Source organism: Triturus cristatus, chromosome 11 (assembly GCF_964204655.1).
Source record: "Triturus cristatus chromosome 11, aTriCri1.1, whole genome shotgun sequence".
In the NCBI taxonomy this organism is placed as follows: Eukaryota; Metazoa; Chordata; class Amphibia; order Caudata; family Salamandridae; genus Triturus; species Triturus cristatus.
The window spans coordinates 371,345,215-371,360,601 of record NC_140594.1 but is presented as its reverse complement, the minus strand read 5'-3'; positions in this window follow the sequence as shown (position 1 = coordinate 371,360,601).

The following is a 15,387-nucleotide window of genomic DNA, read 5'->3' as shown; positions in this document are numbered from 1 at the left end:
CCACAATTGACTTATGATTTCTTTTGTATTACCACACTGATAACCCTCGACAAAATAAATAAGAAGTTACGGCTATTGATCCAATACCATCCTAATAAAATGTCTAAAAAAAGACATCTCTCTCCATATCTATTCACGTGATTGCTATTCACCAATGTTAACACGTCAGAAAAAAGGGAGGGGGGCCACATCATCTAAGCAATTAAAGCCTCAATCATGCTGAATTAGGTCAAACCTGGTAAGAGTCCATGACTATAGAACATCATAACAGTCAAGCCTTATACCATCCAGCATACAGAAGCTTCAATATCACATATCATAATAACAACACACATCCCAGGAAATAGAGCATCTCATTCTCTAGATTTAGCCCCATTTCCAGTGTTCTCAATTTGCTGATCCACCTCACTGCAGGCTGAAAAAGCCTCAATATTAGGTCTCCATTGTCGGATCTTTTTCCATTTTTTGTATTCCATGAAATTTAAAATCTGTTATCGCTGGGTGATAGTCCTTAATGTTTTGTGCCAGTGGTGATCGTACATCCTGATTTTTTACTGCCCTTTTATGTTCGAGTCCCCCAATCTAAGTACTCTTTTGGTGCTCCCTATGTATATTTTAGAGCAGTTAGAGATAATGGCATAAATTACAAATTGGCTGTTGCAATTGATAAATTGCTGTATTTGGTATACTTTTCTAGTGTTGTAACTATAATTCCTTTGGCCTGTTAAGACCATACTGGCGAACACTGCAGCCACCGCAAGTGTAAAAACCACTTGGTGGCAAGAGTAACCAGTTGCCACTTCTCCCTTTCATGGGTTCCAAGAACTTTCTAGTAACTATCTCTTATAGTCTGGCTTCTTCTGTAGGTAAAAATAGTTTTTTTCTGAAATGGCGTCCACCAATCCAGGTACTCCTGTTAATAGAGACCAGTTGTTGTAGTATTTTGTGAATCCCTACATGGTCTCTATTGTACGTAGTTACCAGAGCTAGTCTGTTGTCACATCTTTTCTTTTTGTTCTTAGGGAAGAGGGTTAGGTTCCTATCTCTTCTACAAATCCTATTCTCAGCCCGCTTCAGTAAATGAGCTCTAAGTATATTGTTAGTAGCTGTAGGCTTACTAAACAGTTTACTCTGAATGGTCTCATCTTTTATGAACAGTTCCACATCAAGATAGTTCATCCTCTCAGAATTCAGTGCTCAATAGAGCTAGTCTATTTTCTATTGAGCACTGAATTCTGATTGGATAAACTTTCTTGATGTGGAACTGTTCATAAAAGATGAGACCATTCATATAGTCAGGACATTGTCCTCTTATATGGTCAGGATTTAGGAACTTGAGGTACATTGCCTGACCGTGACCAGAATTTGTCAGACGCATGGCCCCTGCCTCGAAAAAGATGATGGACTCGGTTGGTTTTCTCTAAGGAAAATACTTCTTCCCGTTATAGCCCTGAAGGGATGGAGCATCTTTTTTTCCTCTGCTGATTTCTGGACCATTTCACTCAGCTGTGTACTAAAACACTTTTTACCCAAAAAAGGGAGATGGTGAATTTATGCCTTGCTCAATTTTCCACAGCTTAAGCCATAAGAGTCCTCTTCTTGCTATTGTGGCTCCTGCAGATGTTGAAGAAGCCCACAATGAATTTACGTGGTATCAGGAAGAAAATGAGCAATAAGTTCCATCTTGTTGGATCATTTTTTTCAGTATAGAACTTGAAAATCTTTTAATAAGGCCTGGTAGTAGAGTACGGGGAAGAAGCCATGCTCACTCCCCGTCCACTTTTTCATTGGCTTGTGTCTTTGTCCTTTCTAAATGCTTCCTTCTGATTGGTTTATAGGTTGTTAGTCCCTCCTTATGACGGCCATGTCATCATTTGTATCCTTCCATGGTTACTGGCCCCTTTACTTCGAGTGTTGAACGGTATGTGTTATTTAGATTGTGAGCACTTTTTTTTTTAATGGGGTTCTTTTACTGCCCATGCATTCTTGCCCCCCGCACTCCGTTGTTTGTGCCTTCTTGCCCCCCTGCCCCAGCCCGCCCTCACTCCCATTTGCAATGCAATAGGTCTTGTGTAAATGTGAGTCCTATTGCATTTCAAATGCTTGTTTTTGTGTGAGTTGCAGCTTCCTTTGCTACCCACATCCACTTTCCATTTAACTACGTTGGTATTTCGCATGGCTTTCTGAAAACTGATTCTTCTCAAGAAGTGCTGCTTGCCACAGGCAAAAGTTTCAGGATACAAAGAAGTAAGAGATTAAAATGAGTACCCGGTAAACGTAACTTCCACCATCCAACCCCCAACTAACTTTCCACCTAGGGCAGGACTTCAGGAAGCACTAGGCCCAGGTGGCTACACTCTTTGGTTTCAATTATATATTTTCTGTCCTTTTCTCTTAAACCTGCCATCACTCCCCAGCCTTATCCTGAGTGCTCTTCCAACCACTATCTATTTGTACCAAAAATTTACTCACAAACAACTTAAGTATGTTTGCCTCCAACTGCAAAACCCCCACTACACCTATTGCACCAGGGTGGATGAAGGGCCATTTTCTTGGGGAGAGGGGAATGCTGTTTCCCTCTGCGCATGCACCAGCTCTCACTTGGACTCAGCAGCCAATGGCTGCCACGTAACCCACAAGACACACGTTCAGTCTCAAACTCCCGACTCAAAGAAGGCATTTCACGCCCCTCCGCATGGGCTCTTCCTTGTGCTCTGAAATGGCCCCTGACAGTTAGCACACTGGGGAAATTCCATAGTGGCACAATGGCTAGTCCAACCCTGCCCAGGCTCAGGGAAAAGACAAGCATTGGCAGAGCCAATTGGTCTTGCCTTTGCCATTGTGTTTTAGCCATGTTGTACACCACCGTGGCTGCTGTTCAGCATGACTAAAAGTTAGTGGCATAGAGGAAAGTTGCGTGGAGTGTCATAGAATGAAGTGGCATACAGTAGAGAAGAATGTCGTAGAGTGGAGTGGCATAGAGTTGTGGAGTGATGCAGAGTGGAGGGTTGTGGAGTGGTGTAGAGTGGAGAGAAATGTTATGCAGTGTCAAAGAGTTGAGTGTTGTGGAGTAGAGTTAAGTAGAGTGGAGTGTTGTAGAGTTGGGTGCCATAGAGTAGAGAGGAGTGGTGTGGTGTGGAGAAGAGAGGTGTAGAGTAGAGTGGAATGGTGTAAAGTAGAGTGGAGTGGAGTGGTGCAGAGTAGAGTGGAGTCGTGTAGAGTGGTGTGGATTGGTGTAGAGTTGTGTGGAATGGGGTAGAGTGGAGTAGTGTGTTTTAGAGTGGAGTAGTGTGTCGTAGAGTGGAGTAGTGTGTCGTAGAGTGGAGTAGAGTAGAGTGGAGTAGAGTAGAGTGGAGGGTCATAGAATGGAGAGTCGTATAGTGGAGTAAAGTAGGATGGGATAGAATGAAGTAGAGTGGCGTACAGTAGAGTGGCATAGAGAGGAGTGGCGTGGAGAGGAGTGGTGTAGAGAGGAGGGGCATAGAAAGGAGGGGAATAGAGTGGAGGAGAGTGAAGTCGAGGGGCATGGACTGGAGGGAAATAGATTGGCAGGGCATAGAGTGGTATTGCCTATAGTGGAGTAGAGTGTCATAGAGTGGAGTAGAGTGCTGTTGAGTGGGATACAGTAGAGTGGAGTGTCATAGAGTGGCGTAGAGGAGAGTGGCATAGAGTTGAGTAAAGTGGAGTGGCATAGAGTGGATTGGCATAGAGTGGACTAGAGTTGAGTAAAATGTCATAAAGTAGAGCAGAGTGGAGTGGGGTAGAGTGAATTAGAATGGCATAGAGTTGAGTGGTGTAGAGTGTCATGGAGTGGCGTAGCGGGGCACAGAGTGGATTGGTGTAGAGTGTCTTAGAGTGGAGGGTCTTCAAGTGAAGAGATGTAGAGTGGAGGGTCTTAAGAGGGGCGTACAGTGATGCAGAGTGAAGTGTTGAAGAGTGGAGTGTGGTAGAGTCAAGTGATGTAGAATTGAGTGGCATAGAGAAGAGTAGCTTAGAGATGAGTTGCATAGGGAGGAGGAATGTAGAGTGGAAGGGGCAAAGTGGAGGGGCATAGGGTGGAGGGGTGTATATTGGAGGGACACAGATTGGAGGGGCGTGAAGTGCCATGCATGGTATGGAGTACAGTGTGGTAGAGTGAAGTGGAATAGAGTGCTGTGTAGTGGAGTGTTGTACAGAGGAGAGGCGTTGAGTGGGATAGAGTAGAGAGGAGTGTTGTGGAGTGGCTTAGAGTGGGGTGACATAGAGTGGGGTAGAGTGAAGTGGCATAGAGTGGATTAAAGTGGAGTAGAGTGGAGTAGAGTTGAGTGAAATAGAGTGGAGTAGAATGGTGTAGAGTGGAGTGGCATAGAGTGTTGTGGAGTGGCATAGAGTGGATTGCAGTGAGTGTCTTAGAGTGAATTGATGTAAAGTAAAGGGGCATAGAGTGAAGAGTCGTAGAGTGTCATAGTGTTGCAAAGTGGAATATCGTGGAGTGAAGTGGCATAGTGTAGAGTAAGTAGAGTGGACTAAGTAGAGTGGAATGGAGTAGAGAGGCATAGAGCAGAGTAAGCAGAGTGGAGTGGAGTAGAGTTGAGAAGAGTATGTAGAATAGAGTGGCGTAGAGCATAGTAGTGAGGCAGAGAGTAGAGTGGCGTGGAGTGTTGTAGAGTGCCATGGAGTGTAGTGGAGGGGAGTAGAGTGAAGTAAAGTGTCTTAGAGTGGAGTAAAATGTCGTGGAGTGGCGTGGAGCAGAGTAAAGTGTCATATAATGGTATAGCATGGAGTGTCATTGAGTGGAGTATAGTGGCATGGAGCGTAGTAGAGTTGCATGGCATACAGTGTCATTGAGTGTAGTGGAGTGTAGTAGTGAGGAGTAGACTGGCCTAGAGTGAAGTGGTGTAGAGTGTTGTAAAGTTAATTGGTGGTGTAGAGGGGAATGACATAGAGTGGGGTGGAGTGCCCTGGTGTGGAGTAGAGTGTCATAGAGTGTTGTGACATGGAGTAGAGGGAAATGGGATAGAGTGGAGTGTTGTCAAGTAGAGTGACCTAGAGTGGGGTGACATAGAGTGGAGTAGAGTGTCCTAAAGTGGAGTAGAATGGAGTAGAATAGTGTGGTTTAGAGTCAAGTGGAGTAGAGGGAATGGCATAGAGTTAAGTGGAGTAGAGTGGCGTAGAGTGGAGTAGGGTAGAGTGGACTAGAGTGGAGTGGCAAAGAGTGGATTAGAGTGGCATATAGTGGAGGGGCATAGAGTGGAGTACAGTGTTGTAGAACAGAGTACAGTGTCCTAGAGTGAAGTGACATAAAATGATGTAGAGTGTTGTGAAGTGGCATAGAAATGAGCATGCATGGTATGGTTGTGCATTGCCATTACAGACACCTTTTCAATTGAAATGACTATCACATTTGCAGAGACACCGTTTTTATAATGAAACTATACAACGCACACATAATAATGTGTAGAAATTGAACCACCCTGTAAGGCATTTGTTTTGATCGTACTCAAATATTTGTTTTCAGGACAGAATTACAAAAAAAGTGCTTTGTTTGTGCTTTCCTAATTCTGATACTGTCTGAAATATTTATACAGTTCATTTACAGACAATTCATTTTGTTTTCTGCTGGGAAAAAGCATTTAGTAAGAGAACTAAAGTTATCAAGGGCACTGCACCCAAAGGTGTTGCAGAGCAAACAAAACCCATAAGCTGCGATAGAGGCAAGGAAAGCAGATGAAAAAGAAGAAAAAACCCTACACAGAATTAAAGTGGAAAAATTCACTCCCTTTCACACCCCCAGATTGTAAGATGAAGCCTCTAATTTTGCAGTCATATAAAGAAGAGTAAACAAAAAGCTCCCTGCAAGACAGAGCCTGCGGTTAGACCTCTGTTTTTGAATGCACAGCAAATGAAACAAGATAAGAACAATAGGGTAAAGTTCTGTTTACAAAGAGCAATCACTCATGGAAGAATACACAGAGTGTAGTAAATGGTAAACAGGAGATTTTCCATGAAGGGACCAACTCAAGCTGTACAGCCTAAAAAGAATCAAGCCAGCAAATAGAAAGCAAGCAAATGTGAGTTACAAACCACAAAGCCAATGGTGAGCAATAAGCGGAATGCATTCTCAGGGAAGCTTCCAGAATGCCCTCAAGGAGTCAATAGTAAACCAGACAGGCTTCGACCTAGCAACAGGATTGAGGCCTGGTTCAGCAGATGGCCTTACTCGGTGGTGCCTTCCGAGTTCAGTTTGTCAGTACCTTCACTGTAACAGCCCCCATTAGCCCCATAGGTTTTTGGTAGGCGGCATCTATTTTAAGGCAACACTAAAGAATTACTGAGAAATGCTCGAAATTTCATCTAAAGAAAATGGGATTGACGTGTGCTGCGGAACACGTTGAAGGACAAAAACAAGAGCATGACATGCAGAGTTCGACGTACTTTCCTTCCTCAGGTGACGATCAATAAATTGAACAATTTACTTCCATTTTCGGCTCCCCCCACACACTGTACAGAAGTCATGGTCACGACAGACGTTCACGCCTCGGAATCTTCCTGTTCTCTCGGGGGCTGATGAAAAAAGCCTGATGGATGTCTCTATATATCCTAGGATATAAATAGGTGTAGACACGCTTTGTTTTTTTTTTTAGCGATTTAAGTGCCTACACGTCTTCAATTTGAAAGGCGAGTACCTTGTCTTCTCAGCAGAGTTTTCATACGTTTAATGGCGAGCACCACTACCTCACAGCAGTATTGCCATTCTTTTCTCGAGAGTACTGAAGCTTCACACCACTGCCATACTTGTCAAGGAAAATACGGGTACCTCGCAGCAGCACCGCCACTCTTTTAATGGGAGGGCACTGTCACTTCTCAGAGGGAGCCATACTTTTAATGGGAAAGTACTGCCACTTTTCAGAAAACAATTGTCATATTTTTACTAAGAAAGTTCCGGCACGTCTCTGTATAAAACGGATACTCTTGGCAGTGGCGTCACTAGGGTTGGTGTCACCCAGTGCGGTAACTCATGGTGTCACCCCCTCACGACTTACCCCATGTCGTGCCTCAAACAGTCTGAATTGTCACACTTATGGCGGTGTGATGGCTAGTAGTTGTGTATGTACCATCATTGGCAGTGCTGGCATGGGCAATGGGTGGTGCAAGCTGGGGTCCTGACGAGGGCCCTGGCACTCATATTTTTACAAATTAAGCACTATGACCACTACTTTGACCCTCAACTTCAAACTGTCCATTTCCCACTCATTTACTGAAGTTTTTACAGTGAAAAACCATCACGGTGACAGGTTTTACTTTGATGCAGCTGCAATTTATCGACACAAAATTCTACATATGTTCGTTCAGTGACTTAGCATGCGGACATTCCGAAGATAAAGGTCAACATTTACCAAAACATAGGTGACACCTGCCGTCGAAAAAGCAGAGCTCTTAAGTTTCCCCTTTCCATGCGTGAGTAGCTCTCCGAGACCAAGGAAGTTTCTTTGAATTCTGGGACGAGCAGTCGTGGCTTTATATTGGGTTAAACAGGACTACACCCCAGCAGACAACGAAAACCCTGGCCTGAGTAGACACCTCAGACAAGGAAAGGGGAAAGTTTAGAGCTCTGAAAAACCTTTGTAAATAGAGCCCATGAAAGTTACTCTAACGGTAGCATTGGCACTTCGTAAAATAAATGCACCATTTACGCAGTTTTAACCACAGAGCCCCTGAATTAATTGCCAGTGGCAGCACAGAGCAACACTCCTACACAAAATAATTGAAGCCATTTTATATAGTTGCACAAAGTTTTATAAATTCTCTGGATAGAAAACCACTAATTGCTGCCGCAATTATCATGTCTCGAATTATAGTAAAGACATGCCCTGGAGTCATTAATCACATAGTCATACCTCACTGTAACCTGAACTCATGTACACCTACCCTTTTCTCTCCCAAAGTTTACTTCTCTTGCAATGATCCCACAGCGGGGTTGGGGCCTATATAGGTTACGGCCATAAAAAGTTGTTTTTGGCTTCTGGCCCTAAACAACACTGCTTGCATGTATCTGGCATGTGTTTAATCACCCACCCCACTGCGACGCGCAACTTTTTTCCTTACCTGCCCTTCACCTGTACCGTCCGTGGATTTTCTGCTTTTAACTTTTCTCCGTCGGTGCTTCACGCAAAAGCGTTCCTTGCGTGAGTGACGTTTCGAACGTCGTCGATGTCCGGACGCCGACGTTGTGGCCGGCGGCCGGGTGACGGGTTCCTCCTGATTTATCTATGTAGTGATTTAAAGCAGAGGCTCACGGTGTCACCCCATGTGATGCTGTCACCCGGTGCGGTCCACACCCCTCGCCCCACCTTAGTGACGCCACTGACTCTGGGATTGTAAATACCGGCCTTTCTATATTTGCCCTGAATAGACTCATAGTGGAGAGGAAAGTTCAGTAAAAGGAGAACATTAATTCAGAACCTCTTTTTTAAGATCTTAAAAATGGGGCAGAGTGGCATAAAGGGCCCCAGATTCTCATTACCTATCCCATATCCAGGGAATCGCTCTGATTTTGCGGGGTCTGTGTAGTCAGCGTTGCTGAGACCATAGGGCTGCCTGCTCCACCTTGGGAGGTGCTCAGATGTGAGGGGAACATACGACTGAGTGGTAATTGTCTCACCAAAGGATGCATTTCATTGTGGTGAGATTTCCGAGCCCACAATGAAACTAGCTTTTTTTGTCAGGACAGGGTATTGATTGGTTGTGCTGGTGTGTTGTGGGTTGTATGACATTAGCTCTACCCATATGTTTGGGCTAGCTTTGGCTTTCTTTGAAATGGGCAAGTGACCCTCAGGTCCTAGGCACCCTGGTGGGGTACAGTGTGATGTACAAGTGAATTTAGCCAGTCTGGCAGCACCTATGCTCGTGCCGGGTGGGATGGGCAGGCGCCATGTACGTGCAGGGGAAGTTTTTCGGGGCCCTGAAGATTGACGATAGTCAAAGCCAAAATCGACCTGGAACTTAGATTATCCACTGGAACCCAGCCAAGAGACAACTCCACACTGATAGAGCAGATTTCCTAAGAGCTAAAAATCGCCACAGAGGCAGTGCGGTCTCATAAAGAATCACGTCTGTGTGTGTAACTGGGCCTACACAAATAGATATTTAGCTATATCAACCTACTTGCAAACATCTTGTACCAAAAAGAAGATTTATACAGGTCTCACTACCTCCAAGTAGAATAATGGTGAAATTGCTGGAATTTAAACACACGACCTTAGCCCCCGATGAAGACATCACAGGAAATAACATCATGAAAAATTGGATTCATATCTTGAACTTGAGTGTGGTTTTTAACGCAGACGACGTCCTGGGAAATAAACCACGTACTTACCTGCCGTTGTAAAGGCATGCGTGGGAAAGGCATATGTGTGGTAAAGGTTTGCATGGTAAAGACATTGCGTTGTAATGGAAGAGTAGTTAAGGCATGTGATGTAAATGCATGTGTGGTAATGGGCATCACACCCTGCTGCCCACCCAATATAGCATGGATACATTTTGCATTTACTTCCATTAATCATCAATGTCTCAGGGTAAGGTGAAAAATGATGCTCTTGTACACTGTGGGAAATTTTACATTGGTCAGTTTTTCTTCCAGTTGTTTTTCTCAAGCTATTTTTAACCATGGTTATTTAGTCAGTGGCTGTTTTATCCATTATCTCTGAAAGGAAAAAGAAAACAGACTGCACTTGCAGGCCTCCATTCCCCTCTCTCGTCCTTCTCCGCTTACTTTAGCTCTCACCTCATCCTTCTCTAAATAGCCCCCGATCACGCCCTATATGCTTTTCGAACCGGCTCTTCACTCTCCTCCTTTTAAATAACAGTTTGTGAAAGAATCTCTTTGCCTTCGGGTTGTGCAGACACTGCATTATGCTCTGGGACTGTAAATGATTTGTTAGTGAGAGAGGGGACGGCGTCATTAGTCGATTCACAGTGCAGGGCGGATGCAATTCCATTTGGAATGGCTTTAGCTACTACCCACCTCTCATGGGGGGTGTACTTACTTATGCCTACAACGCCTCCTGGGTTATACGTCATCACACAGGAGCTAGCATCTTTTGCTTTCCTAGGAGACTGGCAGCTTGGGGTGGACAACTGACCGGAAGTGGTCATAAGAAGGGGACAGAGGGGCACGGGTTATAAAAGGCTAAGCCATTCGGGGACCCTCTTTGCCTCTCAAAGCCTGTCAATGCACAGATCACTGAAAAAAAAACAGACAACCACTCTCTAGGGTCATTTGGGCCAAAAATACCAAAGAATGGTGCTCAATTGCTACATTGCCCTTGAGTTCGTTATTAAAATCCTCTGCCAGAGAGGTTCTTTGGGTGTGGTACCTGTTTAGAGGGGTCGACTGACCGGCCAGTGGTCCTGGCCTTCTAACCCTACCTCTGGTGCCCATGATATTTCTTGGGGTGTGACAGAATCGTCACAGGGAGCCCCGGCAGGAACAATGCTCTAAGTGGTGTTTGCCTCTTAAAGACTTTCCCGTGAAGGAAGCATTGATTTTTCAGTGTTTCCCTTTCTTTCAAGTAATCCATGTTGGCTGGGTCTTTGCGCCCTGCCTGCCCCAAGGGATATGTAAATAGGAAATGCATGTACATTCAAGTTTCACGGCTGATATCCGTCTTAAAGTGTGCATAATGTGAAGGCATTACAGTGATGCTATTATGTTAAACTGCTCTGCAACATATTCTCCTGAGGTAAAATGTGCTACATCCTAGTTTTTCAGATGCAGAAACACTGAATTGGGCTGTGGCGCTAGTATGGTTGGCTCGCGAGATACGTTCCCTGCTTCTGAGAAGCGCAGACACATTGCTTTAGTTTGGCTTGCAGGCTCTTAATGTTCTGTTAATTAGTGAAGATCACTGCTTGTGAAGTCCGCTCCGCTGACACGCTGCCTTAGGTATGAAGGCTCTTTATGTTAAGTTAATTAATGAAGTTCCCTGCATCTGAAGTGTGCAGATACATTGCGTTATGCTCTGGTGCTGAGAGTGGTGCAATATGAGCAAATGAAGCAGCGTACATTAAAGCCAGCAACGCCACTGGTACCTAGGCTTTAATCAGCCAAAGGCTGTTAAAATGAGCAACACCATTGATGCCCAGGCTTTATTCAGCCAAAGGCTGTTAAAGCGAGCAACGCCACTGATATCTAGTCTTTCTTCAACCAAAGCCTTTACTCCAGTAAAGGGTTCTTAAAGTTAGCAGCGCCACTGATATCCAAGCTTTATTCAACCAAAGGTTGTTTATTCCAGTCAAAGGATGTTCAAGCGAGCAGCACCACTGATATCCAGTCTTTATTCAGGTCACAGGTTGTAAAAGCAAACAGCACCACTGATATCCAGCCTTTATTCCAGTAAAAACTTCTTGGAAGTGAGCAACACCACTGATATCCAGTCTTTATTCCAGTAAAAACTTCTTAAAAGTGAGCAGCACCACTGATATCCAGTCTTTGTTCCAGTAAAAACTTCTTAAAAGTGAGCAGCACCATTGATATCCAGTCTTTGGTCCAGTAAATACGTCTTAAAAGTGAGCAGCACCACTGATATACAGTCTTTATTCCATTACAAAACTTCTTAAAAGTGAGCAGCACCTCTAATATCAAGTCTTTATTCCAGTCACAGGTTGTTAAAGTAAGCAACACAACTGATATCCAGCCTTTGTTCCAATCACAGGTTGTTAAAGCAGGCAGCACTACTAATATCCCCCCTTAAATCCAGTCAAAGATTGTTAAAGCGAGCAGCACCACTGATATCCCCCCTAAAATCCAGTCAAAGATTGTTAAAGCGAGCAGCACCACTGATATCCTCCCTTAAATCCAGTCAAAGATAGTTAAAGCGAGCAGCACCACTGATATCCCCCTGAAATCCAGTCAAAGATCGTTAAAGCGAGCAGCACCACTGATATCCCCCCTTTAATCCAGTCAATGATCGTTAAAGCAAGCAGCACCACTGATATCCTCCCTTAAATCCAGTCAAAAGATTGTTAAAGCGAGCAGCACCACTGACATCCTCCCTTAAATACAGTAAAAAATTGTTAAAGCGAGCAGGACCACTGATATCTCCCCTTAAATACAGTCAAAGATTGTTAAAGCGAGCAGCACCACTGATATCCCCCTTAAATACAGTCAAAGATTGTTAAAGCGAGCAGCACCACAGATATCCCCCCTTAAATCTAGTCGAAGATTGTTAAAGCGAGCAGCATCACTGACATCCCCCTCAATCCAGTCAAAGATTGTTAAAGCGAGCAGCACCACCGACATCCCCCTTAAATCCAGTTAAAGATTGTTAAAGTGAGCAGGACCACTGATATCCTCCCTTAAATCCAGTCAAAGATTGTTAAAGCGAGCAGCACCACCGACATCCCCCTTTAATACAGTCAAAGATTGTTAAAGCGAGCAGGACCATTGATATTTCCCCTTAAATACAGTCAAAGATTGTTAAAGCAAACAGCACCACTGATATCCCTCTTAAATACAGTCAGAGATTGTTAAAGCGAGGAGCACCACAGATATCTCCCCTTAAATCTAGTCAAAGATTGTTAAAGCGAGCAGCACCACTGATATCTCCCCTGAAATACAGTCAAAGATTGTTAAAGTGAGCAGCACCACCGATATCCCCCTTAAATCCTGTCAAAGATTGTTAAAGCGAGCAGCACCACAGATATCCCCCTTAAATCCAGTAAAAGATTGGTAAAGCGAGCAGCACCACTGATATCCGGCCTTTATTCCAGTGACAGGTTGGTGAAGTGCACAGAACCACTTATATCCAGTCTTTATTCCAGTCACGGGTTGTTGGAGTGAGCAGTACCACTGATATCCAGTCTTTATTCAGTTAAGGTATTTTCCATGTGCCTTGTGCCAGGGCTGCTTCTAGTGCTGTAGTACATGCAAGTCTTTCAGCACAACAATCCATGGACATTGGACACTGCAGACATTTTTACGTCACCCAACCTCGCTTTACCGACACAATAATACAATAATCTATAGAAACCACTTTTAAATTCTGCTGCATAAGGCTTCAGATAAGCAAAGTTTTGGAGCAGTTCAAGATACTGCGCCCTAAGCCTTCCAGGCAGATACTTTTTACATTAAGGAAAGGAATGCCTATTTCTTTGGTAAATAGACCAAACTTTCTGTTCCTTCTATCAATGGTTTGAGGCAGCTTGCTGTAATATTGACAGATTTGTTATTATGAGCCTCTAGTGACGAGGTTCCTCTACCAAAGACCTGCTCACAACCCTGGTGCAGCTACGTTAACGCTTCACACTTCACATACACCGTATGAGGGCCTTTTAAGGCCTGATGTTAGCCCAGAACTTTTGATTTTACTAAATATATAAGTATAAAGGGGATTTCAGCAAGCCCTCTTTATCCATTGGTCTGTTATTGTGTCATTCATACTTTTCTTCTGCCCACTACAGCATATAACATAGGGCAATGGGAGAGAGTATTTCAGCCATTGAATATTTTTGCTGTGAGTGACGCTTTTCACTAGATCCACATCTAATCTACTCCAACTGGCCACAATTACATATTGAGTTTTTCCAGTAGGTGAAAAATCTGCACAAATAATCGGGTGGCTATGTGCATTAGCACCTGTAACTACATTTCTAGAATCTCCACAGAGCAAATATTTTTCCCTGTTGAATAATCCCCATGAAAAATGTGAATGTTCGTTGGCAAACATCTACACAAAAAGTAGAAAAAAAGTTTAAAAGATATTTAACTATGAATCGGCCAAGCCTATAAGTTCATCTTTAAGATAGCCCTGCGTGTACACCATATAGAGAATAAAAAACGTGATATGGAGAACACAATGGGTATGTGGGTGTCATATTTCAAAAACCTAAAAACCTCACTGCAGTGTCTGGACCCCACGTTTCTACCTAACTGAAGAAGCCATCGGACCCTCGCCCTCTTGTATCCTTGACAAATAATAATATGACTTGATATTCCATCTCCTCTGCATTAAGACATGCTGGGCAACCCAAGTTAGATGAGTCCGCCCATTTGTTTGTGAAAGCACGAAGCGGGAGCACCCCATGTCTGAACTGCAGATATAACTTCTTGGGCAGGAGCGGCTGCATGTCGTCTAGGACAGGTTCTAGTCTATATTGATCTTTTACTTCTAGAAACCCTAGGGTCAATCGGCCAGCTATGGGGCTCCCCTGTATATGAGCACGTTCATGCTCCCTATAAACTCTCCATCAGGTCCTTCCTAGAAGTTACGGGGCAGATTTCTTCTTGCTCCCAATAAAAGTCTTGCATTCCAGTAGGTGTTTGCATGTGTTATCCATAGTGTACTTACTGCCTGTGTGCTGGGTATGTTTACTAGCTTTGTGCACTAGTGTTCTCAAGAGTTGCAAGGTGCCACCAGAAAGTAGGCTTTAAACTGGCACAAGAACGTTAATGGCAGCATGTCATATTACAGTATTTAAAATGGATGTTTTTTTTCTCCTGGCATATTCCTTCTGTTTGCCTTTTTTCAATAGGACACAGTGTTTCGAATAGGCACTGCTTTCCATGAGGGGTATAGAAATATGTCTCTGTTGTACCCTCAGATCCTGAGTACAGCTGTAAAAAATTGTAAATCCACTCACATTTTTTGCATTTGCCAGAAGTGCACTCAGTTGAAAAATCACAAAGCAGATCTTTAAAAGTAATAAATTGTTACCCTAAGGTGCACTCCTGCAAGATTTTTGACTCCTTGACTTACAAAAAAACCCAGAATCACTGCTGGAAATCCAAACTAACTGGCCAAAATGTACTCGTGCTGATTTTCCGATAGGTGAATATGCGTTTTTCCACCTGCAACTAAATTTCTAATCTCCACAAAGGAAATATATTTCCCTGGGGAGAAATCCCCGTGAAATCCTGGGATGTCCCCTTTCCTTTGTCAGTCTGGAAGAACTCTTAAATTCAGTTCTTAATTTGTAAAAATGTAAGTGCCATGGCCCAAGGTATTTTGCTTCTGCCGCACAACCCCCAGTGCCTGCTACTGAATGGCACTACCAGCATTTCCTACTTACTAGCACCCTTAATCACGTGTGACAGTATGGGCTATTGTAGGTCATCCCAGGCTTTAGGGACAGCCTGGAAGTGCAAGTTTTATAATTTTTCAATACTATAAGTGTTGCAAAATATTGGTGATGTGCTGAAAAAAATAGACTGAGAACACAACCATGTGCAGGTTTTTAAAATTAAGTGCCAGTGCAGAGCACCTGAATGTTTACATGTGTGTTTTTCACAAAGTAGTTATAAATATTTTTTCAGGCTGGGAAATTAGGTACTAAGGGGCATATGTATGAATCTCCCGTTTTGCGAATCTCAAATTGTGATATTTTGCGATTTGCAGTTTGAGATTCGCA